Genomic DNA, 22,377 nt, shown 5'->3' with positions numbered 1-22,377 from the left:
ATGCTAGACAGCTAAAGCCCTCAGTGGCAGCTGGCGGTGGAGGGAAGCTGTCCCAGTATGGCTCTAACTAGTCATGGCATGTTCAAAAACCAGCCCGCTAGCTTACAGTGGGCTGGTCTTTAATGAGAAGGTGCAGTACATGGTTCACTGATCTGGAACCTGTCCAAATACAGTACAAAAGATAGACTTGATACATTCCTGCGCCCATCCCCTCTCTACCTGCTGCTGGAATGAGAAAAAAACATTCGAATGCACGGTACATGTTTGTACTCGCGTTCACCTGCACGCATGAGGGAGGGTGAACGTTTATATCTGCGACCATTATGTTAAATGACTTGTTTCTTCCTTAGTCTGTCTTTAATAGCGAGTATGTGAAACCCCCCGAGTCCTGAAACTCTTCCACATGTCTGCGTAAAACTTAAACCAGACGGCGCTCGCGGTGTAAGAGTGAACGGTTGAGGACCACGTGGAGAACTCAAGAGAGAGAGAGAGAGAGAGAGTGTCCACCGCTTGTAGCGAGCCAGGCGTTCCTAACCCCCGGGCGTTTTAATACTCTTTTCCTCTTCTCCGCCTTTATTGGAGTCCTCAAAAGTTCACTTCATTTGTGCGGCGAGAGGAGTGGGAGCGAGCGAGCGAGCAGGGGGAAGACTGGAATATTTGTGGCCCGACAACAAAAGAGCTGGAATGCCCTTCTCTAAACTAGATAATGCTGCCCACCACTCTCCAGCCATTTCTGCACTCTTTTTTTTTTTTTCCTCTTCTAATGTTTTTCAAATTTTTCTCCTCTTTGTGCATTTTTTTTTTTTCCTCTTCTCTCTACTTCTCTGTGTCTTTGCCCCTCTAGGAATAGCGGGTCTGGTCTTGATTATGGAAATGTTCTCTGTTATCCAGAGCTTTGTAACCGTGTTTACAGCAATTTGGACATAATAAACAGGCTGACTGCAGATATACTGGCTTTTGTTTTTGAGTCTCAGAGAGGTGCACCCCCTCTTTTGGACCACAAAGAAGAGCCTTTCTCGAGCTGAGAGGAGGCTTTGAAATTAACACCCCGCACCTCTCGGAGTTGAGATTATCGCTTGCCAAAGCAGTCACCACCCTGCTCACCACAGATACACGCTAGTCATAAACACCCAGTATAGAACCAGAATGAGCCAGCGTGTTTCTTCTTCCCACTTCAGAGCGTGCGCAACAGAAAAAATGACCCACTTTCTCTCCAAACCAAAGATATACAGACCTGATTATCCACACCGATGTGTGTTACTCCGCGTGTTAGGCTTGGACTGTATATTACATGTACATATAATGTGACGGAGGCCAACTGTTTGAGCAGGAGCTTGTGTTCATATCACTCCCTGCTGCACCTGCTCTGCGCCTCAACTGACACCGCCTTGGGGAAAGATTAAGCAAAGGGGGGGGGTGGGGAGGAGACACACGGGGAGAGAGAGAGAGAGAGAGAGAGAGGGACAAAATATTACGCAAGAACTTGGCCCTTATACCTTATTAGATCTTGTACATGTTGAACATAAAGGCAGCTGTGACAAACATGCACAGAACTGCTTAAGATCCCGACATCGGCGTGACTAAGTGAAGTATGACCGGATTTAAGCATTTAGCATTAAATCTTGCAAAGAGAAAAGAGGGATTCATCAGATGCGTTCACATGACCGGCCAAAGAAAGATATCTAAAGCTTGTTCGAATTATCCAGAAACTATACAGTTCAATGCCTTCTTTGTTTTGCAGTCGTGTGTTTATTGATTATTTACATCTGTACATTAACGTTTTATAGTCTAGAAAGTGCGGACGAGCCAGGAGCGATGTTTAAGAATCATTTGGAAGCCGTTGGATGAGAGCGCGGCTCTGTAGATGTATGGTAATTATAATCACAACAAAGGGAAGCCGCCCTCACCAGCAAAAGTTTGTTCAAACACTTCAAACAACAAAGCATCCAGCAGCAAGCACACCGGAGACCGCTTCTTCGCATCCTCGTCTATTTCCGACAGTCAACACTGGTTTCTTTCAAGCAAAGCTGGGGTTTTTTTTCAGAGAGAGAAATTTAAAGACACATTTTCACTTCCAACGATCGTTGCTGATGTCAGAATGTGTGTGTACGTTTTTGCACTTGTCGCCTCATATATTTATATTTTTCTGCTCCATCTTTTTAGTTTGATGTATTTCTTGTGTTGCCACGGAGATCAGAAAAAGCTCATATGATTCTTTTTTGTAACGGCCATTTGTAGCAGTTTTGGAAAGCAGTGACAAACCGTCCTGCTGATCATAACACCTTCATATGGCTTGATTTGGAAGTAAATGACAAAGGACGTACTTTGATCTAAGACCCTGCTGGCTAATGCACACTGACTGATTATCCTGCTGTACTAAATTACATAGATGGACACAGAACAATCGGATTATGACTGCAATTAACAATTATCTCCTTCACTTCCTGTCGTTGATTGAGCCATCAACTAATTACAGCCTTTATATCAGCTGACAGAGCACAACAGACATGAGAGAGAAGTAACAACAGCTATAAATAAGAACAGCAACAATGAGTCAAATAATCAGTTCAAATTCTCTGATTCCAGCTTCTCAGATGTGGATATTTTCTGGTTTATTTAGTCTTCTATGATAGTAAACCAAATATCTTTGAGTTATGGATGTTTGGTCGACACAAAAGAAGACATTTGAGGACGTTACCTTGGAGTTTGGGAAACAGTGATTGTCATTTTTCACCATTTTAGGACAATATCATCTATGAATATATTGTGATGCAAGTAGTCAAGCTTAAATACTTTGTCAAAGACAGTCATATATATGAGTCATACATGGGAAAAAGGTCAATGGTCTACCTTGACGGCCACACCAGAAACGTTCACCGCGGCCACCGCCCATTACAGTAGCCATGATGTCATTAGATCCCTGCACACAGACGCTCCTCAACCATGTTTCATCACCATCTTTATCAGATGTCCTATCATAATTACAAATTAGCACATTACACAATCCCGTCAGACCCTACAGACATGTAACCGCCACTCAGGGTTCAAAGTGCCGCTTCAGATGGACGCGCTCGTTCCAGGAACAGGTAAACGGTTCAACATGTCCGTGGCTTCAACTCACAGTGAGAATATGTGTACATCACGTATTTTCCAGCAGAGCAAGAAAAACAGAGTGTAACGAACATTTAGTCGACATAAAACAGAGCTAAAGAGCAGCATAACATGTTCATACTTTTCCATTATGTAAACGTATTAAAACGTCAACACTTTGAACGTTCGTATTCCCGTCTGACTAGCTGTCACTGGAGTGTCAGGAAACAGGAGCTCCCAGTGAAACTTGTGAACTTAGAACAATGTGTCCAGTCTGGTTTGCTAAAAGAACTCATTCATTGTTAGTTTGAAACCAGAGAGCACTTGATACAATCATATCTGTTTCACACCATGAAATCCAGTTGGCTGCCTGACAGGAGCTGCTGCTGCTGCTGCTGCTGCTGCTGCTGCTGCGGCCAGCGATTCAGAGAGCTCGGTGAGGAACTTAAGCGACGCAAGACATGAATGTAACTCTCAGTCTAAGCTGTGATCACCGGTAATCAAGCGAGGGTTGAAGGGTAGAGCCACTCAGACAGAAAATTGCCTTTACTTTTTTTTTTTTTTTTTTTTTGGCAAACATTACAGCTGTCATCACAACACACGCTATAATCAATATGTCATTCTTGCCTCTGACGCCGCCTTCCCCCTCCTGAAATCCACAGTTTTATTTGTGTGATCAAACAAAGTGCACTCACAGGATAAGAAATATACTTTAGTACAGTCAGTCAGTTCTGTGGCGATAAAGCTGCGCAGCCCGTCCTTGAGCTTTTGAAGATGTGAAATGAATGTCGGTGTTAAAAGGGAGCACGACTTATTTTACACATCCTATTAGATGCGGACGTCTTAAAAGGTTCAAGTTAAAAGGTAACGTGTGGAATTTTAAAGTGGCTCGATATTTTGGTCAATAGTAGTCAATTACATAAATATAACATCAATATCAGGGTATCACATTGGCTGATAAGTAACAAGTAATGATATGGAGAAGGTTATATGTATGAGGTCATTTTGAAACAGTGTCACCATTATATAGTTTATCACTGAAAACTTTATTTTTCTAATATAAATTGTCCTGCTTCGCCAGCAACAGCAAAATATATCCAAACTAACGGATCGCTGTGCTTATGTTATATGTTTATGTTAAAAAAAGAACTATCATCAGTTAGTTTATTGGATTTTTTTAACTCAAATATTGACATTAGCCTAAAAAGTCCAGTATTAATCTGTTTTTGATCACAGCTGGCAGTATGGAGTAGTGTTTAAATGAGCAGATTTGTGGTTTTGGGAGGATCTTTTTGTATCTTGTGCTTACTAGCAAAAATGTACTCACATGTGGGTGACGCCATAAATGTCCCTCATAATGTTTTCACACTATTCCACTGAGCATCAGTGTTAAAGGTTCAATGTGTGAGAATTTTAGTTTAAAACGTTCCAAAATTAACTAAAATTATCAACAGAATGTGAAGAAATGACAGTTTTGATGTTATGTCAAAGACCTATATGCATCGTGTTGCAGAGATATCTACTGAGGTTAGCATGCGTACTGTCTCGTAGTACCACTTTTTTACCTGAGGGGCGATAGTGAGTCACCGTAGCGTCCAGTCTGCCTTCAGTCCGACATGAGAGGAAGTAGAAGTAGCGCTGCAGTAATGGCGGAACCAGGCTGAATGCTGTTGAAATATCCACTGTAGGACTTTTAATGTGTCACTTTATTAAGTTTTTATGTTTAGTAACTTTATAGATTCCCAATATATATAATCAGTTTATCCAAATAACGCCTGACATCGTCAGAGCAGCCGGCTGCTGCTGCAGATGAGGAAACGCCAGCTGTTCATCTCAACTGATCCAACAAACTGCACTGAGTTGCACCAGCTATGTGTAAGTTTGGCCATTCGGCATCATAGCACATGGTCACTGGATCGATATTGAAATACGGTATCAATAAATTAGGTCTGTACTAGATTACTGTGTTGCAAAATGTCAGCAATTAATAAAAAACAATGATTCTGTGCGGCAGAAAAAGTGCTGTTTTATCATTAGTGAGGTCTGTGACATTTTATGATTTACACCTACACTTGAGGCGTGTGTGTAAATATTTAGTTGTTACTTGGAATCATGTTGTAACTTTTCTAAGTGGTGCAACTGCTCTCTGATCTGTGCAGCTCTTTTGTAATTTTCCACTGTCTCTGATGTTTCCGTAGCGTGTGTTGCATATGTTGAAACCGCTGTAATGGAGGTGGGATGATGAGTTTTGGGGGGGGGGGGGTGAGGATGGATGGATGGATGGGTGGGTCGGGGGTGGAGGTGGGGATGATATGCTGCCCCCTTTTCGTTTGTATCAGGTGGCCATTTCTTTCACATTGAACCTTTAAGGAGCCAAGAAACATAACAATGCACCAGCATATGGCAGAGAAGAAGAAGAAGACTGCTTTCAATCTTTCAATATAATTGTAAATCAGCTTGTAATGTATTCAATACTCTTATAAAGCCTCAAGGATACACAAAATGTGTTTTGGTGAAAAAAAAACTGAATGTAAACACAGCAATGCTTGTTTATAAGAAGATTCCACAAGGTACTGTACCTTTAAATATTATGAAACTGGCCCCAACTGGACTCAATCACAAATACCCCTAAACCCTAAACAGTGAAAAATGACTCTTGAATAGACTTTGTAATTACAGCAGTGTTACGTGGCGTTGAGAAGTCTTGTCTTGTATCACTCCTACACTTTGTCAGTGAGGTCTGTGCCATGTCTCCAATATAGCAGAGTCCTTATTTTACTTGGCAACAACCGCTGTTTGTCCTTTATCTAGACTACTGTGGAAGTAGACCGAAATTCCTTTTGGATTTGGATCATTCACAGCACAAACAAGGTATCGAGGCATAAAAATGTGATTCAAAAAAAAAAATGTAATAAAAAAAAAAACAATTTACAAAAAGTTCTGGAGGTAAAACATATCTAGCCTTTGGAAATATCATAATGACCTTTGATTGACCTTTGCACTCCGGAGAGCACAAATCTACTCCAGTCAAAATACGAACACCACAACGTCACACCACAAACACTTTCTAATCTCTGTCAACTGTGGTTTGCACTTTTCCGCTTGAGCCCTCCCGTTGACCCCAAACTGAGCCCGTCTTTAAAACAGATGTCGACGCGATCACATAATAATGAATGAAATAACAGAGTATCGACGGAGAGCTACAAAAGAGGAACATTTTGTGCTTTGCTGAGGAGGCAAAAACCACTTCCTCTCCGTGAATGAGAGAGCTGTCCAAGAAACCGCACAGTTTCACAAAGTACCACCCACTCTCTCTCTCTGTCTCTCTCTCTGTCTCTCTCTCTCTCTCTCTCTCTCTGCAATGCTGCAACCTAACATTACAGCTGTACCTTGTTTATCCTGCACTACAATAAAACCATAATGGTGTAAAGCAGACACACAATCGAAAGCCTTAAGTTATAGCGAACGGCATTAAGACGACCACGCTAAGACAAGACTAATTCAGACTGTAGTATTAGCCAGCGTCATTGTTCCGTTATTGTTTCTTCAGTTCCTGGAAATGTCATTCAGCAGCATGCTCGGTAATTGTCTTTCTAAATTAATCCCTGACTTCTTTGCAGAGTTAAAACTAAATTGCAGCTACTCTATTCTGTCTAGACATCCGAGAGCCTCAAGGCAGGTTATTAAGTTAGTTTATTGATAATCAAGAAAAAAAAAACGCTTATTCAAATGTCACAAAGAGAAAAAAGGAGAATTAATATAGTGACAGCCTGCGTGCACAGCAGTCTGACTGCAATGGTTTCAGTTTAAATGTCACCGTGTCTCTCTTCTGCATAACATTAACAGTCGTAAAGCTTACGTCTTCCGGTTAGTGCCTGGAAGGGCTTGAATGGCCGTCTGAGAAATTCAATTCACTCAAATTGAATTTTGTGGTTTTAGTATGGGAGCCGTACTGTAAAGTAAAGCGTGCGCTGGGATTACAACCAGCCAGGTGGTGAGTCAAACTATCAGAGAATAATAGTAATTCAACCGCTGGCTCCGAGCCCCCCTTTACAGTTTGCCTATCCTGCTTTACAGACCCCAGCTCCTCCCCAGTTGAAGATAAATGTCGTCGCAGCTCGCAGATTATCTCTGTGTGAATTTGAATATGTGAGACTGCGTGTGTGTGTGTGTTTGTGTTTGTCTGTGTGTCCATGTGGGTGTTTGCACATATTTGTCCATTCGATTATGTGTGTGTGCATGTTTGTATTTGCGTCCATGCCCAGGTGGGTGTGTGTTTGTGTGTGTACTTGTCTGTGTTTGCGATTGTGTATGCCAGAGCGGGAAAGTGATCCCCCCCCTGATAGGCATGACAGATGGGCAGGGAGTGGCTCAGCTCTTTCTCTGTGCCACCTCAGCAGCACCGAGGGCGGCATGTGTGTCTGTGCAGCGTCCGTGTTCACCTCTCGTCCCTCTGACGGCAGCTGCTTTGTTTTGATTCATGCTCTAGCCTCTTACAATGCAAGACTGATTGCTAATGATACGTTGTTCAGTACATTATAACAGAAAAGTCAGTCTGCTAATATTAGAGTAGGGCTCTTGTTTCAGGTTGCTTTATTAGCAATTACCAATGTACATAACTTACTTATACAGCAACAGGTTTTTAGCAGAAATACACGCAACAACAGTCAGTCTGCAGTTTTTTGCTTGCACGTCAAAGTACGCACCCATTTCCTACCGTAAAATATTGTTTGAGCTACCGGTGAAGAAAGTGGATATCCTCTGGACAAGAGGGGCATGAAAGCGATATGATGATGTCAGCACCCTCAGATTAGCCTCTATATCAGAGTCTGCCGCTGGGTAAACAGTGAACAAACTCTGCCATAGAGCCCGTCACGTCTAAAGTAACCATAGCCGAAAAAAGCTGCTCTAACTCACCGACACTTTCTGTCTGCAACTGCAGAACAGTCATTACACACCGTTGTTTTAACAAGGCTGCTTTGACTGTTGATTCACAAAGCTAACTGCTAAGCTAGGCTAAGCACAAAGCTAACTAAACAGAGTAGCAACAAAAGGCTTCCCGCTAATGCTAGCGTCGTGTCATAAAGAAAACTAGCATGATATATGAACAGATATATATATATATATATATATACATATATACATATATATATATATATATATATATATATATATATATATATATATAAAGATGTAGCATAATGGCTGGTTTACAATTTTGCACTTTTTGCTCAGATTTCTACCTCTAAAACATCTGAGAGATGGCCAAGGGCATTTGCTGTGATAGTAGTCACAGCTTTTAGTTTTTACATCATTTTAATAAGTTACAAGACAAACTAACTTGTATAGTTTTGTTAGGCAGATAAAGTATGTTTACATTATGTGATTCTGTTTTTATATGTTAATAGTTTAACTTTATGTTTAACTTATGAACCCTCTGGATTCTTCAGGCTTCAGTCATTATCAGGAGCATTATCAAATTATGTACTGTGATAAATATCGATATTGATCAATACGGAAAAAATGATCATGATCATACAGTACTTTTTGCCATTTTGGCCTGCCCTGGATGGAAGATTATATCAGCTGCAGCCAATAAACCTTCATGATGCAAGGCTGCAAATCGTTTATCCGACTGTGACATAGAAAAAGACAACTTGTATTCACGTTCTGCACAAGTATTAAAGAGAAAAGTCATATGAATGTCTTCCAACAAGCACATTCACTTACATACGTGCAGCCTGGAGAAACATATAGCTGTCTTAAGTAACCTGCCGAAAGGCCAAAATGAAACCTGGCTCTCTGCAAGCTGCTGTCTACACTCAGCAAAGGACAGTAGGTTAGAGAACGACACACTGTAACGTCACACTTTAATCAGGAGAGGAATGTGTGTGTTTTTGCATTTTAAGACCAACAGAGCGGTGAATCCTCTCTGGTAAAAAAAACATCTTTCTAATCAACTTCAGCTGTTAGAATCTCCCGGTTAATCACTGATTCATATCATATCAGTAATTTAAGTTTATCAACTCAAGGTCTTGAATATGGATCTCCAGTATCTGGAGCTACACCTACAGGCTACACCTGTTATTTTAATGTGTCACATACATATTTAATCAACATTGCCCAACTTGCGCGGCTCATCTCTCTCTTTCAGCTACAGTGAACATTAATTAGGTTGCCACTCAAAAGCTGTTTCTGCATCCTCAGGCAACAAAACCTGATTACAGATCTCAAATGAATGTTTGAGTCAGTTTTATTTAACTAATTCTTTAATGGATTCAATACCGGATTCTGATTTGATACAACTCTATCTAACAATGGCTGCTCTGTCTTGCTGCACATCTGTTGATGCACAGTGCAGTTCTAGGCACTAGAGTACACACACACACACACACACACAAAACATGAAAACGCAACATGAAAAGGATCATCAGTCCACATGAACTCCGCAGAGAAGCAAAAGGTGTGACCTGTCAGCGAAGCACAACATGTTAGCCTGCGGACAGCATCGATGATGATGAAGTGCAAGTAGTTCGACGTGGCGCGAGATAACGCTTTTCTGGAGGAATGCTGACTGTTGCAACTCGGGGGTCTGTGAACTATAACTTTACAGTGTGTTCACTGAGCTTTTACCAACAGACGTTAAAAAGAAAAACTGGCCCAGAGAAAACTGTTGCAGCACCAGGCTAACACCACGATGTCCGTTTACTGTCCTGTCAGCGCTGACTGATTTCTCAGTTCTCTGCATGATGCGCGGTGATGTGGAAATGTTAATCCCTGCTGCACAAGGGTGAGGAAAGGTTCAGAGAATATGCAATACGTAACGCGCTGCCAAAACACATTGTTCTTATTTCACATAATATTCTAAGTGTGGTTTGTTTGCTTGTTCATATTCAAAGATATGTGTGGGAGGAGTGTGTGATTACACCTAAGGAGCGTCGGGCACGAGCAAAAATAAAGTTTTTTTGACATGCAATTTGAATTGTAAATGAAGGCAACACATGAACCTGTCATCTTTATACGCCTCCCTCGTGCCGCTCAGGTGGGAGAGGAGAGAGAGTGTTGTGCTCATATATCTTGTCAGCAAAGCTTTCTGAACAAAAGACAAAGAAATTCCCTCAAAAGAGCTGCAGCCTCCTGGTATTCAACATGGATACTGCGTTATTCCATATTGCATTTTTGATCATTTTCTAATTCACTAGGCTGTCTTGACAAGCGAAAGAAAAGCATAAAGCTGGAAAACATGTCAGTGAGCTGTACATGTGTGGCTGTACATCTCAGACGTACTGTACATACAGGCTCCAAAGCAAAGCAACCCCCCCCCCCATCTCCCCCTACCCCCGAAACCAAATGTGATATCTGCACCTGTGGAAATGAGACACTATGTTCCAGCATGGAAAAATAAAACCAAACCCCACCTCCCCACCAGTCTTTTGACTTCCTGACACTATCGAGGTATCGCTGTAACTATACACTCACATATCCCATTGATGTAGGTTCACACTTAATTAACTATGTGCGGTAAAAGGAATATTGGGTGACTTCGCAGAAAAACAAGTCAGCTTTCAGGGGTGTACACAAAGCTGTGAAAACATCTCTTACCTCGGTTGTCTTCACGTCAGTGTTGTTTCTTTACATTTGATCCAGGCTTTCATCCCAACACAGGTCTCAGTGAACTCTGTAATCAGAACAGACAATCTGTGATTCCTCCACACCTTTACCAACAAAAGAAAAACATCCAGAAGGCCAAACACTCCAGAGAGTGAAAAAGGCTTACGGATTGATCCTGGGAGACAAGAGTTAGCCAAATCCTACAGACAGCCGCAGCTCTCTGCCCAAGGAAATCCACATGGCCACTGATGCATGCATGTACTGCCAAGTCAGAGATGACATGGGAGGAGTTTCTGAGTTCAAGAGAGGAAAATCCCCGAAGTAGGTGCAAGGTTTTCTTGTCTATGCAAAACGATGTTAGATTTTCATGTGACCAGCTTAACACTAAAAGGCTTAGTAGTCTAATCCTTTAGCCAAATGAAGTGTCTAACTTAAGGCTTAGGCTGGCCCGGGGAATCAAAGGGAGTTTATAGTAGGAACCTTGCTAGACTTTCAAAAAGGGCAGGAGTATGCAGTGTCTGTTGAGGAATGCACAGCTAGAGAGAGATCTCTTCTCTACACGCTTCAGGTATTCCCCTGAACCATCTCTTTGGCTACTTTACTCTCCATACAACAAGGCCCATTATTTACACCTGTGGTGCTGTCATAAAAGAAAGCCTCCAGGAGGTATTAACCAGACAGCTTGGCTGAGTTGGATATTATCATCACTCATCCTTAAACTAAAGGTGTCACAATCCTGGCAGCAAAAGTGAATGAACAAGCTCTCACCCCTCTACAAATATCATTAAGGTGCAGATGAGAAACGCGCTAATGAACGCGTGAATCTGCATAACTGTTGTGAATGTCAAGTGGGCCGTTGCTGAGAAAGAGCATGCACGCTTGGAATACAAGCACAGAAATCTTAGCTTCAAAAAAAAAAAAAAAAAAAGTAAACATTTTTCTTTCTTCAAAGGATATAGAATGAAAAGCCTTGGCATTGATGTATGGCTATTGAAGAATATCGTATTCCACTGTACATCACATTCAATCATTTCATAATGAACAAGACCGAATCTGCCTCTCTGCATTAGATCGGAGAAACAGATCTAACACAGGCCAGTTAAACAATGCTTCACATCTGTTGTTTTACTGGACAACAACACACACACACACACACACACACACACACACACATGCACACACACACACACAAGAGAGGCTTAAACGCATACACACACACACACGCTGATAAAAACTCCCAATACACAGCTCCCCCCGGGACATAGTTTAGCTGAGATTGTAAGCCATCCAGATCCTGACATGTCTTGTCTTGCGATCTATTTAGTCAGTAGATGACACGATAAACAGAAGCCACGCTCATTAAATATGTGGTATTTGCTGTGTGGAGATTCATGTTTTATTTTACAGAAGTGTACACATTTTTTTATGTTAGCAGAGGATGCAATATATGGACATACTTTATACGCATAATAATAATAATACAAAAACATTAAAGCTGCAATGATTAGTCTATTAATTGATCACCAGAAATTAATCTGCAAGTATTTTGGTAATTAATTGTTTATGTAATTCAAAGTCCAAGAAGAAAAAAGAGAGAAACAGCCTAAGTTTAGATGGTTCCAACTTTAAATTATAGTAAATTGAATATTTTGGGGTTTTGTACTGTTGGCTGGACAAAACAAGACATTTGGCTGCAAGAAATTGTGCATTTTTCACCTTTTTCTGATGTTTTACAGACAAAATGACTAATCAAGACAATAATTGGCAGATTAATTGATAATCAAAACATTTGTTTGTTACATATAAATACAAATAATTAATAAACAGTCAAAAAAAACCACTAAGATTTGGGCTGCGACTTATTATTAGTTTCATCGTTTATCATTAGTTAGTAGTTCGGTGTCTCAAACTAGATACACTTTTCATTATCTGCTGACATTTAGCCAAGTGGCCCGATGACATTCTCACCTTTCCACCTGACTTGGCAGGCGCCACCACATAAGGCCGCTACTATCTTACACTGGGAAGATAATCGAATAATTCTTCCTGGATGCATACAAACGTGACGGCTTTTTTTTCGCAGCGTTATCAAAAGAAACAGAACAAAATCGGCGGCCTTTCAGTATCAAATTACGTCTCGCAATCAACAAGTCGCAAGATAGAAGCTGTGCTGCCAAACTTGTGCATTTTAAGTATTTTACCTCTGTATTTGGCATTTAATCTGTAATCATTGTTATATCAGTAAATGTTTTTAAAGAGGTCATAAGAGGTATATTTCCATGTCTGTATTTTTATTCTGGGGCTCCATTGGAATATCTTTGTATGATTTACAGGGGAAAAAAACTGCCTTTTTTATCTTATACTGGCTCTTTATGCAGCCCCTCAGTTCAGCCTCTGTCTGAAACAGGCCGTTTTAGCTCCTGTCTCTTTAAGGCCCCGCCTCCTGATGAGCCCACTCTGTTCTGATTGGCCGGCTTCCAGAAGCTGCCCCTCAGCAGACTCAGGAGGCTACGTAAAGAAACAGCAGTAGTCGGATTTCACTTTTTTTCTAATTTTTTACTCAAAATATAAACTTCTCAAACACATCCATACACGTTCGAGCCCAAATCCGATCCGAAATATGTGAGCGGACGACAGAAACAACCCGTGAAACAACCTTAGCGACAAAGGCTACAGACCAGGCGGCTGTTTGTGGTGATGTGTGAAATATCTGACGTCAGTTTGATTGCAAAGTAGAGATGACTTTGCAAATGAATGGCTCACAGCAGGTTGAAGCGCTGGCTTTTTCACATGAAGTCAGCATTTTTACATACATTCACCTCAAGTTTTGGAACTTGAGACTATAAAAGCTGAAACAAGCTACTCAGCTGAGGTTAAAAAGCACATATGAGATCAGACTATATGATACAGGCCTCTGAAAAGTGATTGCAGCCATATTTACAAAAAACATGGATATTGTCAACTCATATCCTTTTCTACTTCCCAAAGGAATAGCCATCTTTAGGGTAAATAATGTAGGTAAATCTTGAAAAAACGCATATATTGCACACCTAATCTCAGCTACAGTAACCACTTAACAGTGATAATTTCCTAAGTATATGCTACCTCACATTTGTGCAGGCAGTGAAGCTATTGAGGGCTTTTAATTTTTAACAGAATGCACTTGAGAGGTCAACGGGTTTCAACACTTTTTCAGAGATTTTTCATTTTTTAATTCGCCCCACTGATGGGATGTGTGCTATTTGTCATTATATAGTCGTATATTTCAACATTATTTCTCCACAGCTGACCCCCTGACCTATAAGTCAGGTCGCAGGTGAAGCGCTCAGGTGAATGTTTCTTTAAGCCAAACCACTCATTCGTTTCCATTACAAGGTACGGCGATTCAGTGTGGCCATGCATCTGATCCCACGGCTAATCCATATGCTAAGCCAGCTCTCAGCCACTCAGGGAGGGATACATATGCATCGGCACAGGCGGGCCAGATAAGAGGGCCAGCTGCTCGGAGCGGGGTTAAAACCGAGAGCACTCAAGGCTATCAATGCTGTATGTGCTCCGTTTTGTGTGAGCCAGACAGAAAGAGCTGCAGGTCAGTATTGTGTTTATATATCAACATTCAGTCTTGTTCAGAGGTCAGCTGTTCAGCAACATATGAGCAGCCTCTTATTCACCACTCGGGCTGGGAATCTGACCCTTAATACTTTCATGGAACAGACCGAAATGTGTCTGTAGCTGCCATCGAATGTCAGGCAAGATTTGTGACGTTCTTAAATTATTCTTCGATTCAAACGGATCCAGATTTGGATTAAAGTTTTGCCAGTTTTTAGATTATTTTATTTAGACAAAGTTTAATAAACATTCACGATTAGGTCACTCGGAGAAAACCTGTTTTTCATTAACAAATCAAAAGTATTGTTTTGATAAAGGTACCATAACTCACTTTAATAGATGCATTGTACATATATTGCACCTCATTTATCATGGTGACAGTGATAGTGATAGGGCAGTGTGTGTGTGTGTGTGTGTGTGTGTGTGTGTTTTAAAGTTCTACAATAAAACCATAAGTAAACATTATTATTTCAGTCATTTGTTTGAGCACATAAAAGATAAGCAGGGAACATAGATCACATGTGACAGAATACATAATCCTTTCATTAATAACCCCACCTGAACAATGATGATAATGTGTGAATACCGACGGCCGCTGACCTGAATAAGCACTGAAGAAAAAAACTCAAACGAGGAGCAGATAATCATAAAAAATATTGCTCCTTCGCTCCAATGGCCAGGAAGAGGAAGACTATTTAAGGTTATTATTATAAGATTGTTTTGTCTACAACTTAACATGCCAACACATGAGCTGCAGTCTTTTGACATGCTCTAATGCACAACAACACACAGCCACACCAATAGGTCGACGCATGATTTCGAGGTTCAACAGATGGACACAAGAGATTACAGTATGGGCCTAACAGCCATTTTTTAGACGCATTATAAGAATATAAGTTGTTCATTGACCTCTTGACCACAAACTGAATACTGGAAGGGAAAAACATGTCCCCATTTCATCCCAGGCATGTAATGGATTATTGTATCAATATACTGTAAATACAATGGTTTTTTTTACGTTAATTATGTTTGGAAAAGTGATGGTTGTGTTGAAGAGCTCTTGTACATCCTGAGGAATAAAAGGAATAGTTTAATACTTTGGGAAATATGTCTTTCATCTCATGTCTGTACGGAGATGGAGTGAGGAGTTAGCCTCAGTTAGCCTAGCTTAGCATAGCGACTGGAAGCAGATGGACACAGTTAGCTTGGTTCTGTCCAAAGTTAAAGAAAGAAGCTAGCTAACTAAAATATGATATTATGTTTGTTTAATAAGTACACTTTTTTTTAATTGTATTAAATCTATCTGTCAAGGACCATGAAGAAAAACAAGCTCAAACAAAGAGAAAAGAGAAATCCTTTGTGCCAGCTATAGCTACTAGCTAGTTTCCATCTGCAGTCCCTGGACAGACACAAACATTAAAAAATACCAAACAGAAAAGCAAAAACAACAATATTTCTACAACATGTCTGCAAGATAGCCAGCTGAAAGCTATCCAACAAGCCCAGGGGTTATCTGTTGGCTTGTGTGATGTTTTTTTTCTGTCATGAAGGAAATAAATTCCAAATGCATGGAAGCATCTCCCAACTGCAAAAATCGTCAGGGGACAAAATCGTCTTTCGCCAAAAATTAACAGTGTCACCGAATGTCATGTTACAAAGATAGCGAGTCCAAAGGGACGGTTTTAAAAATCCAACAGTCAGAGGAAATCTTTCTAAAACAGTTAAGTATGTGGGTACATGCCAGATTTAGGCGATGACTATTGCTAAGTGCACTCAAAACATTCTTGGACACGCTCACACAAAAATTGAGATTTATGCTTTGTTGGAAGAGTGTTCAAATCGAATGTTTCATTTTTACAAGAAAAACAGACCTCAAGGATAAAGTGAATCCACGGTCGATGCTGATTCTCTTTGAAATACTCACATTGAGTTAGAAAGAAGGACGCTAAACCACAAATGTTAGATTGTTCACCTTGTTCAATACATTTCTTATTTTCAGTAAGTCTATTGAAAAACTGTAACAAAAGGGAGGTTTATATTACTGTACATTCAGTCCAATACAATACAAAGGCTGCTTGTCTACTCTGTAATCATCCTTTTCAAAGTGTATATTCTGTTGGATTGTTGGAGGAAAAAAGACTATTTAAGAACAACTTCATCTTCTACGTCTTCAAGGCAACACTGTTTCATACTTCATGTAGTATTGTCCCATTCGCTCCCTGTGAGTTTGACAGAGTATGTCTGACAGATAGGTATGCTCATGCCGCAGACGGATATTTTGTAGATAGACTGAGATGCTTAATCTTCACAATGAAAAAAAAAAAAAAAAGAAATCCCTCTTGTAAGATAACAGCATCGCAAAAACTAGACCGCAGTCACTGTTAATCTTTTTTCAGACATATCTGATGTCAGGGCTGTTTTTCAAAAGCTTCATATTATAAACAATATCAAGTTTGTTTCTATTTTAAAAAGAAACAGGACCATATATTGAGGAAAAAAGTTTGACTTTGTGTTGTGGTGGTTTGTTCTGATGATACCTTTAACATGTTTTCTCTGTGTTTGAATCAGTATTAGCATAAAGCTTCAAGCTCCGGTCGGAGTATTTTCAAATGTTATTTAATAATCTCTCTCTCAAAACGTGTGAAAGTGGAGCTTCTTAAAATCCCAGATGATTCGTGGAAATGCCGTTGCATGATGGGGACGTTATGATCTCGTTGTGACAAGATAAATACAGATAAAAAAAACTCCAATGATCCTCCACAGCTCTGAACCCTCTGAGGTATAAGCCATTTTTTCCTATTTTTGATTCACTTGGTCTCTTTGTGTATATATGCTACCTCAACCCTGTAATGCACAATCAATATTTACTGGGGATATCAGAATATGTATGTCACATGAATGTATAAATAGTTATATCAGCATAAAGATAAAAGAACAAAATGGAAACTTAATCTCACAGGACTTTATTCAATTCACAAAGAGAACAATAGTGAACACAATTATCACCTTTTACAAATTGTTCTCCCAAGTCCTGGCAATCCAGGAAAGAAACAACACATCAAAAATATTTACATGTTCTCCAAAGAAGTCCTTCTATTTTTATCCAAAAAGTTAGTTGTGCCATGCCTCAAAGCAGTTCAGACCGCCACATCACACTCCCAGGAGGCAGCCTGACTGACCTGTCTGGTTTGTCTACAGTGTACACAGGTCTCGCGTCTATGTGAGGCCTCTCCTGCTGGTATCAGGTTGATCAGAGATTACAGGAGGTACCACAGCTGTGATACCACACACAAATGCAGGAAGGGCTCCTGAAGATCTGGTCTCTCTCACCCTTCTTCCTGTTGATAATCATCACTGTAAATGAAAAAAAAAATATGTTAGATCATATATATATATATATCATACCAGGAAGTGTGTTTTTGTATTTCACGTCTCACACAGTATATGGCTGAGATTGCTTTGATACCATCCCCCCCCAACCCCCCACTGAAAAACTACCCATTCACATATTTTCATTTTTATTTCACATACACTGAAAATAAATACTTACTCTTCAGCTGGATCGAGTCCGTCTTGGCGAGGCAGCTCGTCATCCGTGAGAAAACTTTCTGCTCCGGACTTCCCGTCGTCCTTTCAAGAATAAGTTCATGGGCTTTTTTTCCGTGGTATATATTTGCCGTGTTGCCATTTTCGAAAAAGGCAGAAATAACCCTCTGTGTGAAAAATGAATTTCTCAAAACAGCAACAGATGGTTCGGCGCGTCCTCGTCTGTGTGCTTTTCACAGCCGCTGTGACCGTCTGGAAGTCTGACCACTGTTACAATGAAGCGAGTTATCTATTGGCTGAGCGAGGCTGCCTTTCTTCTGACATCACTTGTGGTCCGTTTATGTGTCAAGGAGCCAAATAAAACGTGTAAAAATGGAATAACAATTGTCATTGCATAGTAGATCTATAGATGGGAGAATGGGGTCATGTTATTCCATCGCACATAGCCTCTGATTGGTCAACAGACTCAACCCGAGGCATCATAGGATTGATATCAGCGCATGTGTAGATGACAGTGGACGGCTAACGACAATAAGGACTGTTTACAACACAGAAAAAATGGATAAATAATCACAGAAGACATTCAGAGTTGGATTTATTTTACAAAGTCTGCAGTTCAAGGCTGGATTACAAAGCTTCTGAAAGGGATACGATCGACACGCCGCGGCGGTAACCGTCTGGGAACAGTTTAAAGTAAGTGTTTAGCGTGCAGCGCTCCAGATAGATTCTAAAAATAGTTATCAGAGTAATTTTATGTCATATACGACATCTCCGATCCCAGATAATCGCCTGTACAAAGTTCTGCTCTGGATTATAACTGTTTGGACTGTTGTCAAGTTCAGCCAAGAAAGACGTTTTGAGTTTATCAGCCATGTTTATCTGATCGATTTTCAGAAAAGGTGATGGTGATCTACTAAAATGCTGCAGTGTTGCATACTTGTAGTCGCCTGCAGTGTGTGTATCGCTGCTAATCCCACTGATAATCAGCTGGTAGAAGTTATAACGCTGTATGTTTTGTGCTGGTCGGCCGCCATGATGAGTTATATTAATAATAACAAAATTATAGCCTCGGTTCAGGTTCAGGTATCAAATTCTGCAGGACCAGACAGGTTCAATCAGATTACGTCAGAAAGGCTCTGGTACAGGCCAGGTCCGGGTCTCGTTTTTAGGCCAGTGCAGAAGTCTAGTTTGCATACATTTCACATTGTAAACACATGGTCTAGTCTTATCTCTTTACAGTAAATGTATAAATAAACTGCCTTGTTTCACTGTTTTTTTTTTCTCACTAGATAATGTTGTTGCTGTGGGGGGGGGGGGGGGGGGTTCACAGCTGAATGGATTCTGTGGGCACCCTGTCTGCAGTCTGTTTCTGAGAGCGGCTGTCATGCCTACAACTAGGACTTTCTAATAGAAGTGGGCCAAGTGCTCTCGATGCCAGAGAAAGGCCTCAAACAGGAAATGTTGCAGGCTCGCTGACGCTGCGCCAAACCACCTGCTGAATCAATTCCATCTGTTTGCATATTATGCAAATCACCCGGAGTTACTTAAGTGTAAATCAGAGTACATGTGTTCGTTTGTGGGTGTGAGAGAACTCCTTTTTGGAAATCAGCTTACAATCTACCGCATCACTGGTGTCAGGACTCTCTATTTCTATTTCAGCTATTCAACTGGAGCTTCTGTCTGACACTGAATAAACTTAATTTCCTTGATTTTGACTTTGTTACAGATGAGTACGGCATGTATTCCATTAATGCTCATTCCAGCTTTAATCCAATTCATTGTTCCTCCACGGTCCTGTGTATAGAATAAGTAATTTCCACACGGTATTAATCCAGTGAGCTTTACTTTTAGAGCAATCTGCTGGTTTGCATAGTTTAAAAGCTTAGCTGTTGCATGTTGACTCACATACACACACACACACACACACACACACACACACGGTGCTGCTGTAACTGAGCCAATGGAGAGATTGATCAGCTGGGCTGTGTCCAAATTAAGGCCCGTCCTCTGCAGACATGCCAAGCATAATAAATCTCCCCTCTTTGCCTTTTCCTCAGCCAGGAGGAAAGCGAGGAGAGGGGGGGGGGGAAACAAGAAAGCAAGAAAAAGAAGGAGAAAAAGAAAGTGCGATTGGATAATGTCTTGACACCCATCGCAGAAAGAGGAATGCCTGGCTCTCAGATGTCTGACCCATTTTCTGCTCTCTCTCTCTCTCTCTCCCCCCTCTCTCTCTCTCTCCTCCTTTTCTCTCTAATTTCCTTCCTTTCTCTAATCTACAGTAAAAGAAGCTCTGTGATTCATCCGTGTGCTGCAGAGAGCGGTTGCTTTTCTATGAAACGCAGTGCCACAGGACCCAAACCCACACACTGAAACACACACACACACACAAATACCTGCTCCACAGTATAGAACTGTCAATGCCACGCTTCAACTGCAAACGGTTTTATAGTCTCTGTGTGGGCTTTTATAGGAATGTGTGTGTGTGTGTACCCTATGCGAGGCAGGCACATGTATGTGTTCATCAGTATGCATAATGAGAGGCCCTTGTTCCAACACAGACGGTTCAATAATCAATTATTCACTTGCTGGAAATACACTGGTGCTCATATCTAATAATAAAATCAGTTGGCAGCAACTGTTAGATGCGACAACAAAAATATGTGTTTACTGCGTTTCTGAATAATCAAATTGAGTCACATTAAGGCATGATGATGGATATATATATGTATGTAATTACATACAAAAATGAGGAGATATTTCCCCCTGGTAGCACTGGGGCGTGTTAGCATTTTTACATCATTTAATAATCTGTGGCTTTCCATATTTGAGAGTCTGTGCTGTTCAGGGTGGTTACAGCACAACTGTGTTTCCAAGAAGTGATATTTATTGTCATTATATGTGCATATAACCAGATTTGGTATCAAAGCAGAACCATCTGTTTGCATGTTTTGAAGTAAATCCTCACTATGATAGCTTTCTGGGTCTCAACAAGTAAATAAACAAATATTTAAATATGTTTTTGACACTTTTACTGTTTTGGGACGGAAGCAGACAAATAGCTCTAAAACCAGAGCATATAAAACCAACTATTTTACTTTTATTTAAGTAAACTGACACATTCTTAACATAGTGATACTGAAAATCAGCAGCCATGTGAGCATGAGTTATATCTTTCCTTACAGAGTGACGACTATTTCACTTCGTTTCGTTTGTATTTAATTAAACCTGCATTAATAGATTTTGTGTCCGCTTGGACGCGGCGGACACAAGTTGTGAACACAACACTGAGATATTATCAGTTGCTTATTTACACATTGCAGTTACGGAGCAACATTATCATTCATTTGGAGTCGTGTTTTCTGTCCATCTGGTCGATGTAAGTCCAATATTCACTCTTTTTTTTTAACTCTCTATCAACTCCTGAGGGAAATATCTAACTATTTAGCAGCTAAATGCTCCACTATGTTCACCAGCTGCTCGCTAACTGCGTCTGTTTGCCGTTTGGTGCCGAGACAAAACCGACGCCATGAGAGCGCAGAGAGTGAACCAAAGCAGTAAAGTTGCAGCCGAACAATGAGCCGCCTGGAGCTACGTCTCTCATATTACACATTTGATACATTACATACACAAATATATCAATTATATTCACTTTAAAGGGGATATATCATGATTTTTTGGTGATTAGATGTTATTTTATACTGTTATTATGTTGGATGTTTATGTTAAACAATGTCAAATGTCATATGTCAAAGTTGCAAAACTTGAGGTGAACGTATTTAAAATGTAAATCAACAGCCAGGGTGATCTGTTCTGTAGCCTTTGTTGCTAACGTTGCTCTACAGGTCGTTCACATCGTCCAATCACATATGTCAGATCAGATCTGGGCTCGAACATGTACAGATATATTTGAGAAGTTTATATTTCGAGTCAAGAATTAGAAAACAAAGCAAAAATCCAACTACCGCTGTTTATTTACGAAGCCTCCAGAGCCGCTGGAAGCTGGCCAATCAGAACAGAGCGAGGCCTTAAAGAGACAGGAGCTAAAACGGCCTGTTTCAGACAGAGGCTAAACTGAGAGGCTGCATAAAGAGCCTGTATAAGATAAATAAGCAGTTTTTTGAACTGTAAATAATACAGATGTTCCAGTAAAGCCCCAGAATATAAAGACAAACCTGGAAATGATACGTCCTCTCTGAGGCTGCCATCTTGGTTGGTCTGTGCTGTCGGGTTCTTTTCTTCATCTGTTTTGTTTTATTTTGTTAACTTTGTTCTTTTGCATTTGTATATATTATGTATAATAAAAACCTTAATGGAAAAAAAATGATCAAATAAACCAAACTATCTGCTTGGCTCCTCCAGAGTTAAGTAAGAAAATATGTTTTTTTTTTTTGTAACGTGAGTGACCTCACCTTTTAAAAATCATACTGAAATGAATGGAAACAAACGGCTGCCTAGAAGGTCGGAAACCTTGAATCCTCAATGATTAACAGTAACATCAAGAATACGCAATTTAGTAGTTAA

The 22,377-nt window shown here is 40.4% G+C and overlaps 1 long non-coding RNA gene across 1 annotated transcript in view; it reads right to left on the bottom strand.

Moving 5' to 3' along the window:
* The window catches only part of LOC121887611, a 115,332-nt gene that overhangs the window by 78,906 nt on the left and 14,049 nt on the right, over positions 1-22,377 (bottom strand). The window contains exon 2 of the long non-coding RNA XR_006093005.1: positions 10,693-10,768. This is a non-coding gene — a long non-coding RNA (uncharacterized LOC121887611). The remainder of the gene's footprint in view (positions 1-10,692; positions 10,769-22,377) is intronic.

The sequence above is a fragment of the Thunnus maccoyii genome, chromosome 20 (assembly GCF_910596095.1).
Source record: "Thunnus maccoyii chromosome 20, fThuMac1.1, whole genome shotgun sequence".
In the NCBI taxonomy this organism is placed as follows: Eukaryota; Metazoa; Chordata; class Actinopteri; order Scombriformes; family Scombridae; genus Thunnus; species Thunnus maccoyii.
Note: the sequence above shows the minus strand (reverse complement) of the source record. Positions and strands in the feature narration are given on the sequence as shown.